The following is a 15,256-nucleotide window of genomic DNA, read 5'->3' as shown; positions in this document are numbered from 1 at the left end:
GAGAAGACTCTTGAGAGTCCCTTGAACAGCAAGGTGATCCATCCAGTCCATCCTAAAGGAAATCAGTCCTGAATATTCATTGGAAAGACTGATGCTGAAGCTGAAACTCCAATACTTTGGCCACGTGATGTGAAGAACTGATTCATTTGAAAAGACCCTGATGCTGGGAAAGATAGAAGGCAGGAGGAGAAGGGGATGACAGAGGATGAGATAGTTGGATGGCATCACTGACTCAATGGACAGGAGTTTGAGTAAGCTCTGGAAGTTGGTGATGGACAGGGAAGCCTGGAGTACTGAATTCCATGGGGTTGCAAAGAGTTGGACACGACAGAGCAACTGAACTGAACTGAATACTCAGCATAGTAACTATGCTTAATACAGTATTGTACACTTGAAAGTTGCTAATAGAATTATCTTAAGTGTTCTCATACCAAAAAAGGCAACTATATGAGATAATTAATATGACTGTGACAATCATTTCACAATGTATACATATATCAAATCATCACATTCTACACTTTAAATTTATACAATTCTATTTGTCAATTATATTTCCATTAAACTGGAGGGAAAGAAAAAAACTTTAGTGAATCTGCATTGCAAATAAATATATTAATACAATTTAAATGAGTATAAATGAGTGACACCAGTGAAAATGGCATGTCTAAAAGTAATCTCATTTATAATATTAACAGTGGTAAGTGTTGGAAGATTCAGACTTTTCAGAACTCTGGAAATCCCTTAGCTGTAGCAATCTAGGGTGCATTTATTCAGGAAAAACACTGAAATTTGTAGGAACAGTGACCTTTGTCATGTTTCAACTTGTCCTATTTCTATTTTACACTCAAAAGCTATGCAATAGCCTCAAATCCAAGCTCCTGTAATCATGATGAAAACCAACAACCTGGCAGTCATGGGAGAGGTTAGAATGGTGTTGAAACTCTTACAAAGTTACTTTCCCAGAGAACTGTCATTACTGACCTGTCTCATAGTTCTTTGAAGACTCAACCTGCAAGAGAGTCTTTAAATGACCTGACTCAGAACTTTCTCAGTGCAGCCTTTTCTTAGAAAGCAATTGTTGAAAACAGGGAAAATAACTAAACATTTCTGTCACGCAAAAAAAAAAAAAAAAAAAAGGAAGAAGAAGAAGAAAAGAAAAGAATTAGGGAAAGCAACAGACTTTAAAAAAAAATGCTCAAAAGGAAAACTTGAATGAGATGTCCATAGGAAGATTTGAAAAATTCTGACACATTCCTGAGATCCTGAAAGACTAACTCAGTGTTCTAAACTACCTGGCAATTTATATACACAATTATATCTACCAAATAAAAATACATGTTCATATATTTTATTATAGCGGTGCCTCACTCATCAAGAGGAGGTTTAGGTATCATATTATTTCAATTACTTGCTGATTGATCTCCTGTATCCATTTCAGTAAGCTCCAAAGTATCTTTTCCTACTGCTACCAAGAAGACCTGATGATAACTTCTCCATTGAAATTACTTTAATTATCTGTATACTTAATTTCTAAGTATAGTATGAGATTTACTACAGCCTCCAAGCTCTTCAACACCATCTCTGCTCTTCATTCCCAAGCATAATGCTCTTCTTTGGCTGCACTGAACCAATCCATGTTTGAGATCTAGACCAAACTTTCCCCCATGTCTGTCCTTTTCTCATCAAATAATATTTGTTATTGATTACAGCCAAGCCAAAACTACTTCATATGAGGAATGACCTTATCATGGAGAAGAGGGAACAGACTCAAAATAAAATGGCATAGAGTATTTATACAAGTAGAGACATTAAAAAGTAGAGACTTTAAAATGCAGAAACATTTCTTTGAGAAAAAAGGTCTGTCCAGTCAAAGCTATGGATTTTCCAGCAGTTGTGTATGGATGTGAGAGTTGGACCATGAAAAAAACTGAAAACTGAAGAATTGATGCTTTTGAACTGTGGTGTTGGAGAAGATTCTTAAGAGTCTCTTGGACTGCAAGGAGATCAAACCAGCTAATCCAAAAGGAAATCAATCCTGAATATTCATTGGAAGGACTAATGCTGAAGCTGAGACGCCAATACTTTGGTCACCTGATGTGAAGAACTGACTTATTGGAAAAGACCCTGATGTTGGGAAAGATTGAAGGCAGGAGGAGAAGGAGATGACAGTAGATGAGATGATTGGATGGCATCACCAACTCGATGGGCATGAGTTTGAGTAAGCTCCAGGAGTTGGTGATGGACAGGGAAGCCTGGTGTACCCCAGTCCATGAGGTTACAGGTCATGACTGGGCAACTGAACAGAACTGATTGATGCAAGCATTTTAATCACATCTAACTAAACATACATTTACACTCATTCATGCTGTCTTAATCTATTGCCCACATACTTGGGAAGACAAACATTATAAATGAAAGGATACAGGCTGGATAACTTAGTGTTACTCACAATTAACTGAAGATAGGCTGTTATTAATACTTTCAGTCAGTTCAGTTCAGTAACTCAGTCGTGTCCGACTCTTTGTGACCCCATGGATCGCAGCATGCCAGGCCTCCCTGTCCATCACCAACTTCCGGAGTTCACTCAAACTCATGTCCATTGAGTCGGTGATGCCATCCAATCATCTCATCCTCTGTCGTCCCCTTTTCTTCCTGACCTCAATCCCTCCCAGCATCAGAGTCTTTTCCAATGAGTCAACTCTTCGCATTAGGTGGCCAAAGTACTGGAATTTCAGCTTTAGCATCATTCCTTCCAAAGAACACCCAGGGTTGATCTCCTTTAGAATGGACTGGTTGTATCTCTTTGCAGTCCATTAACACTTTAGTTTTATGTTATTTGTGGCATGAGACAGCCAATGAATCTTCAACTTTAAGTAATGCAGGTGGATTTGCTATTGTTGTTAGACCTGTTTCTGGCTTAGTTCTCTAGTTGAGAATGGGTTTGGGTCCAACTTTAGAGTTCTTTTTTTTTTTTTTTCATGAAGTATATGTTCATTTGCCACACACACCTCTGAACATCAAACAGTTGTTGTCATTGATACTGATTTTTATTGACTAATATTAAGTCATTACTTCAGTAGAGTTCAGCACTTTAAAATACAACATAGATAAGTTTACTGACATTAATAATTCCCACAGTGGTATTGGTTAATCTACTCTATATTTGATAGAAGGCACAACTATAATCAGTAACACTGAACATTCAACCAAATGTACCCTTTGGTTTACTTGACCACCACAAGGGACAAAAATGTTATGGACCTAGAAGCAGAAGATATTAAGAAGAGATGACAAAAATAAACAGAAGAGCTAAACAGAAAAGATCTTAATGACCCAGGTAACCAGGATGGTGTGATCACTCATGTACAGCCAGACATCCTGGAGTGTGTGAAGTCAAATGGGCCTTAGGAAGCATCACCATGAACAAACTTAGTGGAGGTGATAGAATTCCAGCTAAGCTATTTCAAATCCTAAAAGATGGTACTGTGAAAGTGCTGCACTCAATATGCCAACAAATTTGGAAAACTCAGCAGTGGCCACAGGACTGAAAAAGTTCAGTTTTCATTCCAATCCCAAAGAAAGGCAATGCCAAAGAATGCTCAAACTACCACACAGTTGCTGTCATTTCACATGCTAGTAAGGTCATGCTCAAAATCCTCCAACCTAGGCATCAAGAGTACATGAATCAAGAAATTTCAGATCTGCAAGTTGGATTTAGAAAAGGCAGAGGAACTAAGATCAAATTGCCAACATCCACTTGATCACAGAAAAGGCAAGGGAATTCCAAAAAATCATTTACTTTTGCTTCATTGACTACACTGAAGCCTTTGACTGTGTGGATCACAACAAACTGTGGAAAATTCTTAAAGAGATGGGAATACCAGACCACCTTACCTGCCTCCTGAGAAATTTGTATGCAGGTCAAATGCAACAGTTAGAAGCAACATAGAACAACAGACTGGTTCCAAATTGGGAAAGGATTACATCAAGACTGTATATTGTCATCCTGTTTATTCAACTTATGTGCAGAGTACATCAACTTATGTGCAGGTGAAATGCAGGGCTGGATGAAGCTCAGGCTGGAATAAAGACTGCCAGGAGAAATATCAATAACTTCAGATACGCAGATGACACCACCCTTTTGGCAGAAAGCAAAGAGGAATTAAAGAGCCTCTTGATGAAGGTGAAAGAGGAGAGTGAAAAAGTTGGCTTAAAACTCAACATTCAAAAAACTAAGATCATGGCATCTGGTCCCATCACTTCATGACAAATAGATTGGGAAACAATGGAAAAAGTGACAGACTATTTTTGGGGGCTCCAAAATCACTGCAGATGGTGACTGAAGCCATGAAATTAAAAGACTCTAAATTTTTGGAAGAAAAGCTATGGCAAACCTTGTTTTTGTTCAGTCACTCAATCATGTCTGACTCTGACACCCCTGGACTACAGCACATCAGGTTTCCATGTCCTTTACGATCTCCCAGAGCCTGCTCAAAATCATGTCCATTTAGTCATCCAGCCATCTCTTCCTCTGTCATCCCCTTCTCCTCCTGCCTTCAATCTTTCCCAGCATCAGGGTCTTTTCCAATGAGTCAACTCTTCATATCAGGTGGCCAAAGTTTGAGTCTTTTCCAGCATCACAATTCAAAGGCATCAAGTCTTTGGTGCTCAGACTTTTTAAAATAATAAACCTAGACATGGTATTAAAAAACAGAGACATTACTTTGCTGATAAAGTTCTCTACAGTAAAAGCTATGGTTTTTCCAGTAGTCATGTATGGATATGAGTGTTGAACCATAAAGAAGGATGAGTGAGCACCAAAGAATTGCTGCTTTCAAATTGTGGTGATGGAGAAGACACTTAAGATTTCCTTGGACAGCAGGGAGACCAAACCAGTCAGTCCTAAAGCAAATCAATCCTAAATATTCACTGGAAGGGCTGATGCTAAAACTGAAGCTCCAATGCTTTGGTCACCTGATGCAAAGAGTTAGCTCATTGGAAAAGCCCCTGATGTTGGTAAAGATAGAAGGTAGGAGGAGAATGGGACAACAGAGGATGAGATGGTTGGATGTCATCACTGACTCGATGAATATGAGTTAGAGAAAGCTCCAGGAGACCATGAAGGACAGAGAAGCTGCAGTCCATTGGTTCACAAACAGTCAGACATGACTGAACAACTGAACATCAACAACAACAACAAGCTTAGCTCCAGAAAAAAATAAATTACCTTTCTTTTGTGTACAAAAGCACTTTGTAAATGCCACTATAAGAGTACTTATCTAATTATATTAAATTATTTATATTGTGAATTCAAAGATTGAATGTTTAGAGCAGGCATAACAACTGTATTTTCTTTATTATATATTTTCAGTGAATCATAGTTTCTGATATACAACATACACAGAATAATATTTCTTATGTTACACTGAATCTGAAATTTCCAAAATATGATTGAAAGTCCAGGAGATAAAATTCTGACCCAAGAAAATTCTTCAGTAGTCATTGAATTCATCACCTCTGCATTCTTATTATTAAATATCAGTCCTTGAGAGGGGTCCAAGATGGTGGCATTGGAAGACCCTGAGTTCACCTCCTCCCATAGACTCAACAAATCTACACCTACATATAGAGCAACTCCTCCTAAAGAACACTGAGGAGTAATTGAACAGACAACACACACAGAACGACTACATGCAAATGGGTAGAAAAGATGGAGAAACAGGAACGCTCTTGTTATCACAGTGACCTGCAATAGGGAGGGATATTTCTGAGAAGCCAGAGCTCAGACTCACCCATTTTAGGACACCGTGAAAGCACCGTGACAGCGGTTTAAAGGGAACCTAGATTACGTAGGAAGAAAATCCATTCACTAACCCTATAATTTCTTTCAAACAGGCAAGAAACTGCTGGAGCCCTCCTTGGGTGTTGGAGGTGCTGGTAATCACCATTGTTTGAGTCCCCCTAGGACTCTTTCCGGCCTCCGTTTGCTCCAGCCCTATCCAGCCCACCAAGGTGACCTTGGTGCAGCAATCACCAGGGTCTGCCATCAGCCCACATCCACTCCAGCTCCAGTCAGTCAGTCAACGCTCTCAGGTGCAAGAGGTCCACAGAGGAGACACTCCCACACAGGGCCATTCCTTCAAGACCAGGAGAGGCAGCTGCTGTGCTTAATTCATAGAAACAAAAACTGAAAGTCAAACAAAGTGAGGATACAGAGGAATGAGTTCCAAACGAAAGAACAAAATAAAACCCCAGAAAAATGTTCTAGTGAAACAGAGAAAAGTAATCAATCTGATTAAAGAATTCAAAGAAAAAGTCTTCAGGATACTCACTAAACTCAGGAGAATGGAGAAACTAAGTAAGAACTTCAACAATGACTTAGAAAATATAACTAACCAGAACTGAAGAGTATAATAACTGAAATTTAAAAAAAACAATAAGGGAATCAACATCATATTAGATGATACAGAAGAACATATAAGTGATCTGGATTCTAGGCTAGTGGAAATAGAACAGCAAAAGGAAGAAAGAAACTTTTTAAAATGATGAGGGTTTAGGGAATCCTGAGACAATATCAACTATACTAATATCCTCATTATAAGGACCCCAGAAGGAAAAGGTTGAGAGAAGGGGACAGAAAACATATTGAAAAAAATAATGCCTCAAAACTTCCCTAAGTTGTGGAAAAAAACCAGATGTTCAGGTACAGGAATCACAGAGAGTCCCAAAGAAGATGAATCTAAAAAAGGTCTACACCAACAGATGTTATATTAAAATGAGAAAAGTTAGAATATTGTAAAGGCAGCAAGATTAAAAAAAAAACTAATCTCATAAGGAAACTCTATAATATGATCCACTGACTTTTCATCAGAAATTTTAGAGGTCAAATGGAGTGGCAGAATATATTTAAGAACTGAAAGGAAAAAAATGTATAACCAGAATACTCTATCCAGTAAGATTATTATTCAGATTGAAAGAGAGAGAAAAAGTTTCCTAGATAAGGAAAAAAAAATATTTACTGGCCTTACAAGAAATGTGAAAGGGTCTTCTTTAAACATAAAAGAAAAGGCCACAACTAGAAACAAAAAGATATATGAAAGGAAAAATCTCCCTGATAAAGGAACATCGATAGTAAAGGCAGTGGATCAGTCACTTGAAAAGCTAGTATAAGATTAAAAGACAAGCAGTATAATCAACTATAACTATAATAAGCAGGAAAAGGATCACAAAATAAAAATATGTAAAATATTGCATCAAATGCCTAAAGCATGCAGGTGGAAGTAAAAATGTAGTGCTTTTAGAATGCTTTTAGATATGTTACTGGCAGCTTGAAACAGACGACCATATATACAGTCAATATATATATAAACATCATGATAACCATAACCAAAATCCTACTATGGATACACAAAATATAAGGAGAATGGAATTAAAACATAACTTTAAAGGAATCCATCAAGTCACAAGGGAAGAAACCAAGAGAAGACAAGAACAGGAAAAAAAAAACCTACAAAAATGAACAAAAACAACTAGAAAACAATTAACAAAATGGCAATAACTACATACCTACTAATAATTACTTTAAATGTAATGCTCTAATCAAAAGACATAGGGAAATGAAATAGATTTTAAACAATTTAGACCTATGTATATGCTACCTACAAGAGACTAATCTCTGATCTAAAGACACACATGGACTGAAAGTGGAAATGCAAACAAGTGGAAACAAAAAGAAGTCTAGGGAAGAAATACTCATATCAAACAAAATAGATTTGAAAACCAAACTGTAACAAAAGCCAAAGAAGGACATTATATAATGACAAAGGGTCAATTCAACATGAGGATATAACATAGAAAATATTTATACATTCAACATAGGAGCACTTTAATATATAAAACTAGTATTAACAAAAATAAAGGGAGAAAAGAAGCAAAATACACATTCTATTCAAGTACACATGTAACATTCTCCAGAATAGATCACATTTTAGGTTACAAATTAGTCATAGTAATTTTTTAAAAATTGAAATCATATGCAGTGTCTATTCTGATGACAGTGAATTCAACTACAAGGAGAAAACTGGGGAAAAAAATCATAAACATTGAGAGATTAAACAATAATCAAACTATCAATGAAAAAAAATCAAAGAGGAAATTAAAAATACTATGAGATAAACAAAAATGGAATTACAGCTGTCAAAAATCTATGCAATGCAGCAAAAGCAGTTATGAGAAGGATTTTATAGTGATACAGGCTTATCTCAAGAAACAAGAAAAACCTTAATTGAAAGGTACATTTAGAGAAACTTAAAAAAAAAGAACAAAGTAAAGTCTGAAGTTAGTAGATAGAAGAAAATAATAAAGATCAGAGCAAGAATAAATGAAATAAAGACTACATCAAAAAGGTCAATGAAGCTAACAGTTGATTCTTGGAAAAGACAAAATAGACAACTTTTAGCCAGCTGTATCATAAAAGACGGCACTGAAATAAATAAAATCAGAAATGGAAGAGGAGAAATTATAACTAACAACAAATAAACACAAATGGCTATAAGAGAATACTATGAACAATTATATGCCAACAAATTATACAACCTAGAAGAAATGGGCAATATCCCAAAAACATAATCTTTCCAGACTGAATCATGAAGAAATGGAAAATATGAGTAGACCAATTACTAATAACAAACTTGAACCAGTAACCAAAGAACTCTCCTTAAACAAAAGTCCAGGTCCAGATGGCTTCACAGTGAATTCTGCCAAACATTAAAAAAAGAGTTAATATTCATTCTTCTCCAATTATTTATTCCAAAACAACTGATGAGGAAGGAACATTTCCAAACTCATTTTACAAGACCATCTTTACCCAGAAGCAAAATAAGACAAAGATTAAAAAAAACCAACAACAGGCATGTATGCCTGATGAACATAGATGCAAAAATCATCAATAAAATATTCACAAACAAAATTCAACAACTGTTTAGTAGGATCACACACGATGAGAAAGTGGCATTTATTCCAAGGATGCAAACAGGGTTTGACATCCATAAATCAATCATTGTGGTATACCACAGTAACATACTGAAGGATAAAAATTATATAGTCATCTCAATAATATAGAAAAAGTATTTGACAGAATCCAACATCCATTTATGATAAATCATTTTTTTAAAAGTGGGTATACAGGAAACATTGCTCCATACAATAAAGACCATGTATTACAAATTCTGAGCTAACATCATAATAAATGATGAAAAGATAAAAGCTTTTCCTCTAAGATCAGGAACAAGACACGAATGCCCACTCTTGCCACTTCATTTAAATATAGCATCAGAAGTCCAAGTCACATCATTCAGACAACAAAAAAAAATAAAAGGCAGCCAAATAAAAAAAGAAGTAAAACTGTCACTATTTATAGATTACATGACACAACATATAGAAAATCACAAAGACTCTACCAAAAAATATATATTAGAACTAATAAATGAATTCAGTAAAGTTGCAGGATACAAAATTAATACATAGAAGTTAGCTGCATTTACATCCACTAATAACAAATGATAATTAATTTATGAAAAGGAGGCAAGAACATTCAATGGGGAAAAGACAGTCTTTTCAATAAATGCTATTGGGAAACTGGTCAGTTACATCCAAAATAATAAAACTGGACCACTTTCTTATGCCATATATATAAATGTACCCAAATGAATTCAAGACTTAAATGTAACACCTGAAATGATAAAACTTTTAGAAAAAAATATAGGCAGTAACCTCTTTGATGTTGATCTTAACATTTTTTGTATATGTCTTTCCAGGCAAGGGCAATGAAAGCAAAGATAAACAAATGGGGCTATATTCACTGAAAAAGCTTTTGCACAGCTAAGGAAACCATCAACAAAATGAAAAAGCAGCCTACTGAATGGGAGAAGATATTTGAAAAGACTATATCAGGAAAGGAAGGGATTGATATTCAAAACAAAGTACACATACATACATATCAATTAAAAAGAAACCTGCTTAAAAAATGGGCAGAGGACAAGAATATATTTTCATAGATGATATACAGATTCCCAACATTCACATGAAAAGATGCTCAGTATCACTATTAGGGAAAAGAACAATGTGATATCACTCCACACTTGCAGAAATGGAATTCATCAAAAAGACAAGAAAGAAGTGTTGGTGGAAATGTGGAGAAAAGAGAACACTGGAGCACTTGGTGGGAAAGTAAATTGGTGCAGCCACGGTGGAAAACAGTACAGTGTTGTTGCTGTTTAGCTGCTAAGTCTGTCCAACTCTTTTGTGACTCCATGGACGATAGCCATGCAGCCTCCTCTGTCCATATATAAAGGTTCCACAAAAGTTAAACATAATGCCACCATGTGATCCAGCAATGCCACTTCTGAGTATTTATCTGAAAGAAAACAACACTAATTTGAAAAGATATGTGTGCCCTTATGTTTATTGCAGCACTATTTACAATAGCCAAGATATGGAAGCAGCCTAAGTGCTCACCAAAAGATGAACAGATAAAGATGTGGTAAAGATACCACAGATGAAGAAGATGTGTATTACACACACACACACACACACACACACACATACATATATATGTGCTCAGTGCTTAGTCGCTCAGCTGTGTCTGACTCTTTGCAATCCTATGGGTGGCAGCCCACCAGACTCCTCTGTCTACGGGGTTATTCTGACCAGAATACTGAAGTGGTTTGCCATTTCCTCCTCCAGGCGATCTTCCCAACCCAGAGTCTGAATCCACATCTCCTGTGACTCCTGCATGGGCAAGCAGATTCTTTACCACTGAGTCACCTGAGAATCCCATACACACGTATATGTGAAATATTACTCAGCCATAAAGAGAATGAATCTTGCTGTTTGCAGCAAAATTAATGTACCCAGAGTATTATGCTAAGTGAAATAAGCCAGACAAAGAAAAACAAATACCATAGGACTTCACTTATGTGCATAATCTAAAAAAAAAAAAAAAAGAAAAGAAAAGAAAAACACGAACAAACAAAACAGAAAGAGACTTATAGATACAGAGAACAAACTGGTGGCTGCCAAAAAGGAAGGAAGTAGTAGGACAGACAAAACAGATGAAGGGGATTAACAGGTACAAATTTTCAGCTATAAAATGAATGTCATAGGGATATAATGTACAATATAGGGAATATAGTCAATAATACTGTAAACTTTGTGTAGTGACAGATGGCAACAGGCCTTACTGTGTTAATGATGTCAAAATGGATAAAAAATATGGACTCCCTACATTGTACACACAAAACTAACATAATTTGGTATGTTAATCATAACTCAAGAAAAATAAATAAATAAATAAAAATGAACCCTTGAATACCATGTTTTTAATGTCTTTTTACTGTTTTATGTGACAAAATAGGAAGCATGCATAAATACTTTGGTTCCATTATGGTATGATGGTTATTTCAAGTAATTGCACATATGCAATTATTTAAGTTGTGAGTTAAATTAGCCACTTTGTTCATGGAATATCAGTTTTATTTGAAAGAAATAACCACAGAGATACTGGTTCACACTTGGAAACAACAGCATTTTTCCCCCAAAATGAACAAAGTAAGCCTCACAAAGAAAATAACTAATAGATTTTTGCTGTTGTTGCCAATAAGACCTTTTCAGCTTTCAAGAAATTCTGGAAAACTTTTAATGCCACCATGAACTTGGAGTCTTGTAAATGATTCTAGGAAGAGCTGCTGCTGCTGCTGCTAAGTCACTTCAGTCGTGTCTGACTCTGTGCGATCCCATAGATGGCAGCCCACCAAGCTCCCCCGTCCCTGGGATTCTCCAGGCAAGAACACTGGAGTGGGTTGCCATTTCCTTCTCCAGTGCATGAAAGTGAAAAGTGAAAGTGAAGTCGCTCAGTTGTATCTGACTCTTAGCGACCCCATGGACTGCAGCCTTCCAGGCTCCTCCGTCCATGGGATTTTCCAGGCAAGAGTACTGGAGTGGGGTACCATTGCCTTCTCCGTCTAGGAAGAGCAGGGTAATAGTAATACATGTGATTTTTTTTTTTTTTTTTACTATTGCCTAAAAAAGCAGACATTACTTTGTTACTTTGCTGACTAAGGTCCGTCTAGTCAAGGCTATGGTTTTTCCAGTAGTCATGTATGGATGTGAGAATTAGACTGTGAAGAAGGCTGAGCGCTGAAGAATTGATGCTTTTGAACTGTGGTGTTGGAGAAGACTCTTGAGAGTCCCTTGGACTGCAAGGAGATCCAACCAGTCCATTCTGAAGGAGATCAGCCCTGGGATTTCTTTGGAAAGAATGATGCTAAAGCTGAAACTCCAGTACTTTGGCCACCTCATGCGAAGAGTTGACTCATTGGAAAAGACTCTGATGCTGGGAGAGATTGGGGTCAGGAGGAGAAGGGGACAACAGAGGATGAGATGGCTGGATGGCATCACTGACTCGATGGACGTGAGTCTGAGTGAACTCCGGGAGTTGGTGATGGACAGGGAGGCCTGGCGTGCTGCGATTCATGAGGTTGCAAAGAGTCGGACACGACTGAGCCACTGAACTGAACTGAACTGAACAAACTAGGTCAACGTTTGGAAGATCTGCATATCTCAGTAAACTAATATTTCCAAATGACAAATGAATGATATTACAAAGTCTAGTATGGGTAAGAGATACTTTTAAAATGTGATATAGAACAATGAATTTTAACGTAATAAAGTAAGAAAAATTCACTGATAAGACATTTCACATTGCAAAAACCCTGTAAGAAACTACCACTTATTTAGTTGGTAATAGTATGCAAATACAATATCTAAAATGTTCTGGAAAGGCTGTTATACCCTTTTCCAACTATTGCTCTGTGTGTCTGAATATTCATTATCTATGTCAGCCAAAACAACCTAGTGCAACAGATTGAAACAGAACAGTTATGAGAATCTGCTGCCTTCCCAAGCCAAAGATATATTTTAATTGTATAAAAGTAAAAACAGTGTCACTCTTCTCACTATTTTTGTTTGTTTTGGAAAGTATAGCTATTTTTCATTAAAATAGATGAATTTATGTTCAAATGAATTTATGTTGAAGTGCTATGAATTTGTGTTTAAATGAATAAATAAAATTTTAATATATCAACTTTAATTTCTAATATTCTAAAAATCAAATCATATAACCTACATAAGTGAAAGCACTTTAACATACTCAATAACTTTTAAGAGTGGGGAAGAGACCTACATCTAGAAGGATAAGAACTTTCTAACACTGCTCTGCTCTCTGTAGTTACTTTCCTGGCTTGCTTTTGATATTTTTGTAAGTCTCTCAACACATTCAGTGATGTCTTTGTTTAACTCAGAGCAATGCTGAGTCTAATTATTTAAGTATATTCTGTTTAAGAAGGAGAAGAATCAATTGTGTGTATGTGTGTAGATGTTTAACAGAGTAAGCATAAGCTCTAGTCAACCAGAAAATCCAATTAGGATGAAAAATTCATTTCACTAATAGTGCATTATTTCATTAATTTTAAAAAACTCAATGAACTTAATTTTACTTTATAATAGAAAGATATTTAGACTTTATTTTAAACTTAGAAAAAAATGAATCTTAACAAGTTAGAAAAACTATTCACTCTCTTTTTTTTTTTTTTTCAATTTTTTAAAACTGAAGTGTAGTTGATTTACAACACTGTGTTAGTTTCCGGTATATATCCACTCTTTTTGATTCATATTTTTAATCATAGTCTTCAAAAACTGGAAGTCTATTTTTCATATCTCATTTTCATATGTAAATATATCTCACAGATGATAAGATGTTTTATTTTTTAACAAAAACTTACATTCTAAAGAATTACAAAACCTCAGAAATATCAGTTAGTCCATGTTTCTTAACATGTTCAAAAACCAATAAACTGATTCAAACATCAGAAGTATAATTTAAGAATGATATTGACCAGCACCTATAAAAAAATGATTATGTAAATTCATAATTCCAGAGTTAAACTGAAATGTACCTAGTATGTACTTTTAACACAAACAGAATGGAAAAATTCATATTTATCATTTTAGCACTTAACTTCAATGGTTAAAGTTAATGGCAGTTTCCTTTGCTGAGTGTTTCTTAAGAATTATATCAATTCATTTGGTCATTTAATAAATATCTGTTGGAACATCTTCCATGTGCCAAGGATATAGTGATAAATGGATAACCTGAAGTGCAAGAGGCAGTCCAATATATTTTATGTTATTATAATGTAGGTGCAGAAGGAAAGTAATACAAAAAAGGAGAGAACAGGGAAGAGGATGGATACTCTTGCAGAATGACTGATCAGTGATGCGGAACCTGAATAAAATAAGGGATAGAGTCATGAAAAGAGCTGAGGGAGCGATGGGTAGGAAGAAAGAACCACATACATAGTTGTGCCAAGCCAAAATAAGCTTAGTTTCACCTTGGATCTCCGGTATTCAATATCTCAATTCTTTGAAGTAGTTACTGTTATTAATCCTTTTCAACATATGAGGAAGGTGAGGATCAGAGAGGTAAAATTATTCCTAAAGATCTCTTTACTAGAATGTATTAAATGCTAGATTTCCACACAAGCAATCTGATTTCAGAATATGAATTGTATCTATCAATAAATTATGTCACTTAATATGAATCTATGATTCTAACGGCTGACCTATGATTCTGCAGTCCCTCATATTAAACTACAAAATCTTATTATGACATACATCATAAAAAATAATTCATTTCTTATAATCAACAAGCTTTTAAAATTTGAAACCATATTTGAACTCAGATTATTTTTAAACTATTAGTATAATATATGCAAATCATGTGCAAGTTATCTTTACACTGTTCTGTTAAAACTAAAAAAATCCAACAGACTAGTCAAATTTCTAGCCATTACTTTTAAAAAGTGATCAACTGAGAATTTTCGTAAAGCCAGAATAAGAAACTCAGAATACAAATTGGGGTATAGTAAGTGACTTTTGCAACAAAATTTAGAAAAATGCAGGAAGCCAAGGAACAAGGCTGAACTCTGGCATGTCCTACCAGGAGACCAGAGCACAATAAGAAAGCAATTAATTCAGAATCTATGACTTACCTGTACCTAGACATACCATGCCCATCCTCTCCACCCATATACCCACACCAACCCTGCCTTTATCACTCCGCTCTACCTCTGTTTCTTCTGTTTGTAAAATATGTTGTTGTTTTCCCTGGTTGCTGTTGTTCAGTCACTCAGTCGTGTCT

This window comes from Ovis aries, chromosome 16, assembly GCF_016772045.2.
Source record: "Ovis aries strain OAR_USU_Benz2616 breed Rambouillet chromosome 16, ARS-UI_Ramb_v3.0, whole genome shotgun sequence".
Taxonomy (NCBI): domain Eukaryota; kingdom Metazoa; phylum Chordata; class Mammalia; order Artiodactyla; family Bovidae; genus Ovis; species Ovis aries.
The sequence above is the reverse complement of the archived record's forward strand: the minus strand, read 5'-3'. Positions refer to the sequence as shown.